This window comes from Papilio polytes, unplaced genomic scaffold, assembly GCF_000836215.1.
Source record: "Papilio polytes unplaced genomic scaffold, Ppol_1.0 DF823731.1, whole genome shotgun sequence".
Taxonomy (NCBI): domain Eukaryota; kingdom Metazoa; phylum Arthropoda; class Insecta; order Lepidoptera; family Papilionidae; genus Papilio; species Papilio polytes.
The window spans coordinates 3,836,113-3,841,824 of record NW_013525473.1 but is presented as its reverse complement, the minus strand read 5'-3'; positions in this window follow the sequence as shown (position 1 = coordinate 3,841,824).

Genomic DNA, 5,712 nt, shown 5'->3' with positions numbered 1-5,712 from the left:
TGATTTTTTTTTAAACTTGTGTCAAATGTCAATCAGTTTACTGCCAGTCATATATTACACGATTACACGATCGATGATTATGTTGATAATCGAATGGATAAGGTTTTTTTCGTCGATTTTGTAACTGGCTGGAAATAGATATATCGTTAATAAACCTTAATATTTAATAAAAAAAAGTGTTGTTCCATTAGAATTCATTTGTTATTTGTTTCTCTTATTACTTTTATAAAAGTATTTTGAGGTGTCATTGCCAGCTTAAGATTATTTAATTTTTAGATTAACTATATAAAATTATCCTGAAGTTTATATTGTGAGAACAACAAAACATTTACATTCGAAACATCTTAATATTCGTTAAATTAAAAATGGACGCAAACATCTACGAAATGTCTTTTTAATTATTTTATTGGAATTCACGATTTCCCGATTAAGGACTGTTGAAGTTTTATCACATGCATGCACGTAATCCGATCGAATGGAGAAAGTAAAATTCCTGATACCCATTGCAGTTAAAATCAAAGCGAAAATGAGAGTGTTGTTTCTCGGCCATTGTAAAACTGTTGTGTTGAATGCATTGTAATGTCTCAAGATTTTTTATTAAAGGTTATTAAATTTCAATACTTTATGGCAAACTGTTTAGCAAAAGTTTGACGTTTATTGACGCGATAATGGGTGACTCCTGCGCAATGCAATGGCTCCTGATTACGAATACTTTCGAAAATATTTATAGGTTAAGATTTCCTTTTCGGCTGTAATTTTCTCGCCGCATTAATTTATTACGAGACAGTTTTAAGGACCGATATCCGTAAAGGGGAAAGTTTTTATAATAACAAAGTATGAGGACTTTAAGTGTGATCGTGACGATGCTTTTTTGTATAAAAAATTACAATAGAATTCGTAAATTATATTATTGATGGTTAAAAATTCTTTTAGCATATAACGTTTTTTACAAACAATTAACAACTGTTATTTTTTAAATACACTTTTCTCGATATTTCTAACAATGTAATCGATAAGTTTATTTATTGATTTATAAGGTAAACCAGGAAGCTATTACTTCAGTCCGAGAACTGAGCTAGAAAGTCGAAGGAATTCACTTCAAGTCCATTGTCATAGGACGCTAATGCTAATTTCACACGAAGGCAGAATAGGCAGGAATAACGTATGGAACTGTCATTATCTTTCGATATCTATAATTTTAGTTAGGTATGTCTATATAATTTGACAATTTTACTTGAGACATCCCTAATCGAATATGACTTTCTTAACGTTTTTGACTGTTTTATATCGCGTTATGCGTTCCAGCACTTAAGAGCTAGAGAAAGTGACTTTTGATTAAAAAAATCTCTAGTAGAATCTCTAGTAAAATAGGTGACAAACACGTGACTTATCGATAATCGACTCTTACTTTGTCTAACTTGCATTATCTACTGTTCTGCGTCACTGTTCTGCCTGCGTGTGAAACTATAAAGTACTTGCGTAAGGTAGACGCTCCGGTTGTGCAACCATTTTGGGTCAGGAATGGGTAACGATTTCCTCGGGACCCGTTCCCTTGTTCCGCCGAACTTGGTACGACCAGTTTCTTTGCTTGTGTCGCCAATGTCGGATCTTCTTACTACATCATTATAGCCTTGTTATATGTGGCATTTGTATGCCAACTACGTTTTTTATTTGTATTATCTTATATAAAATGTACCAGAATTTATGTGGTTCACTTAATATTGGCATTTACATTTATTTTGTTTCAATTGCTATAAGTCGCTGTTGTAAATATTTATTGGTTTTGTATTTATTGGTATCTGCGCGTAAAGGTTTCCTCCATTTTCTTTTTTATTGTTATACTTTTAACTCCATATGTGGTCATTAAATCTATATATATGTTGCACATGTTTTTATTGTTTACATATTTAGAAGAAATGCTTACCGAAATTATTCTAAACGAAGCTGGTTCGATTAAAGAAACGGACCGAATCGAGCACATCCCTATATCTAAGAAAATCTAGTAACTAATATAAAAAGGGCATCTAATACTCTTGTATTATAATAGTATAACTTCCCGACTTTAATAAGAATTAAAGTCGGGAAGTTATTTAACGGGCGTACATTCATTACAGTAGCATTATACGTTAGTGTAATAAAGGTGATGAGGTTTTTATCGAAGCGATTCTAACTTCAATAATAACTATCCATCAAAGGAAGGTAGTTAAAGAATTAAATTCGAGACCCACTTTGGGTCCAATATCCTACAAATAAGAGGTATAATTTCTCGTATCTTTGACAACTTTCGATTCAATAGCTTAGTGATGAAATGAAATTTCACCGGGTAGGAAATAAATGTCCTCGACTGTCCCATAATTCTTCGAGCACGTTCCCGGGATGTAATCAGCTTTTTGAATACGCAGCTCCCTTTGATAGGTCTGTCAGGATTCACCACACTTCATTTAGTAAGCCCGTCTATTCAAGTTTCTTGCCCTGTCATTGACGTTGATTATTTGTACTTGGAAATTTAAATTCCAGGAGTCAATACATTTGAAAACAATAGTTAAATAGAAAGTATAGAGCAATAACCTCCTAATCGATGATTCATTTGTGTGAGGTTGTAAATAATGCGGTGATTAGAAATTGTTTGTAACAAAGAGGCGTTAAGAAAGGTTTGGACCTTAAGTTTTGTTCGATATTTTTATAATATTTTTTTCTATTTGTTGCAGCGGTGGTTGTGCGTTATCTAACGAAACGGTACATCGGCGAGTACAGCTCGACAGGGGGTGAGTACAATAATATCTTACTAATACTATAAATGCGAAAATATGGATGGATAGCCGAAAGCTTGTTAGATGTTGTAGCCTAAACTGCTGAACGGATCTCGATGAAATTTGGCATAGTTGTAGGTAATAGTCCAGAAGAACACATAGGCTACTTATTTTGTATTTTTATTGCCACACGGACAGAGTCTAGAGCGAAAGCTAGTTTAAACATAATTTCAACATAGGTGGCATGATACAACGCATGTTTTTGAATTTGGAAAGTAAGAAATTTCGTTTAAAAAATCCGGTAAAATGATCTTCAATCCTCAATTCCAAGTATGGTAAATATGGGTACAATTATTTTGACGCGAATTCCATTTATAGTTTTTAAAACACCTTACCACGGTCAATAACAGCCAGTACGATATCATCATTATAATTATTTGCTGAGACGTATATTTAACCTTGAGTGACCTTAAATTATTAATCAATATTCTATAAATACACAAGAATTATAAGGTGAGGGCAGACACGCTTAATAATGATGCTCATCTTTCTTGAGAACGGACATAATCCTTGGACGTACGTACTAATCAGTTATTGTAATTACAACAGCTTTTATAACTGTGTTTCCATTGTCAGGCAACTTGTATAACAGTGTAGTATTTATCTCATTCTCTTAGTAATTATAAAGACAAGAATATGTTGTATTACAAGTCGCTGCAGTGAATATGATCGGCGATACAGGCTTGTTTTCAACAATTAACGCCCATTCGGCCTTACAAGATAGTTTTTATGCTACTGCATTTTGTCCCCTTCCTTCCGATTTTATTGTAATTTCATTTTGCGTCATTACTGTTCTCTTTTTAATTAAAATAACTTTAAAACTGTATATGTCGATTACAACATTTACGATTGTTTTATATCGCCGTTTTATGATGTTCTTGTGACTGTAAAATCGATTGAATTGCGAAACGAAAGGTCCGTTTTGTAATGTGCATAAGAAAGTTTCTCTTAATTGGTTGTTGATTGTATGGTCAAGGATGGTACTAAGTGGTCAAAGTGTACAATAAGTGGACACTGCGGAAACATTTTAAAAATGTCATCCTTAAGTAAGGTATACCATTTTAAACATAATTTTCACGCGGACGAAGTCGCGGGCAACAGCTAGTAAATAAATGAAAACAAATAAAACAAAATTTAATCCTTATCAATACAATTAGAAATAACAAATTAGAATTTACGATCTTAGACATATAAATTTTTCGTGTACATTATTATTTTTAAAGTTGTCAATACATGATACGTTGGCCCAATTAAGAAAGGAAAGAAACGGGTTACCACGACCGGTAGAAATACCAATACCCATACGGTCCAAATAAGCTGCGGTGAAAAGTGGGCATGGTCGACTATAGTTGTACACACCTTTACACATCCCATTAAGGTCATATGCGTGTAAAAAACCCGCTCTCTTGTTTTTTATAATGTTACAACAATGCCGCGTTAAGTGGTAATGTCATCTATGGTCTACGATCCACGGACAAACGTTTATTTTTTTTTATCCTCTCGATGCTTACTGTTCAATAAAATTTTTAAAATACTTTTATCTCAAATACGATGAGAAATAATCTTACTTAATATTATAAATGCGAATGTTTAGATGGATGGATGGATATTTGTTAAATTTTGTAGCCTAAACGGCTGAACGGATTTCGATGAAATTTTGTATCAAGGATAATATGGAAGAACACATAGACTACTCACTTTTGTTTTTTTTTTAATGTCACGCGGACGGAGTCGCGGGCAAAAGCTAGTAGTTACATAATTTTGATTGTAGGGAACAGATCTTAGGTTTTCTTTATTACATTTAAAATATAATCTTTTGTTTTTTTAAATTTCCTTTAAATAATCGTATTCTTGTTTGTTACAGATTTCCTCTACCAACATAGAGTAGCATTCGATGGAGTGGTCTCGGAAGTAGAAATATTGGACACCTCAAATTGTGCGGTAAGAATTGGATTTATTATGCAACTATGATAAATAATACATCTTTCGTGATAAGTAATAGAGTTGAAGTTAAGAAGATTGATATTATTACTACAAAAAAAACTTCAAAGAATGAACTTGCTTACTTGCATTCTCATTCTGAATTACGTACTGCATACGAAACAAAAGGCAATTTAACATTGACTGTAGATAAAGATCACAAACATTCGCTGGCAGTTCACTGATAGGCGATGAACGATTTAATTTTAAAAGAAATACGCCTCTAGAAAAGTCATCTTAAAATCATGGGTCCATCATTCTAATAGGCTTAGAAGAGGCTTAAAAGTAAGTAGAATCAAGTAGGCAAGACTAATAGGCTCAAAAGACTGTGAGCATCAAAGTATAAACCTATTTTAAACCTCTTAAAGATTTGTTACTGTTAATATACCATTTAAAAGCGAAAAGATTTAAGACAAGTATTGAAATAAGTTAATTATTTTGATCCTTTGATTGTTTTCCAGTTGATTCTTGATTTAGCCGACGAAATGTCTATAGTAACAAAATTAGTTACCATCAACGCATACCGGCATTTAAAATGAGATTGTCTAAATTCTCCACGACTGGCCGATAGTTGCGTAACATCGTATACTTCTTAACAAACGAAATACTTAGTCATTGTTATGAAGATCGGAGCAACGTGCTTTGTTTTCTGGGAGACAGCTTATTTGACTAATGCCTTTGATACTGCGCACTCTACTGATTTAGTGCGTTGCTTCCTTTGTACATTTACTATGAACGTATGCACATATTTCATAGATAATAGATGATATTTATTTAATGTAAGGTCAGCTATTGTGATGTTTAAGTATAGTTTTAGTAAACAAACCACCTCCGGTTGTAGATTGTTCGAAATTACGAAAAGAGCTTTTTTATAAAAATGTATGTTTATATTGTTGTTTAGATTCGCGGTTGTATCGGCGAC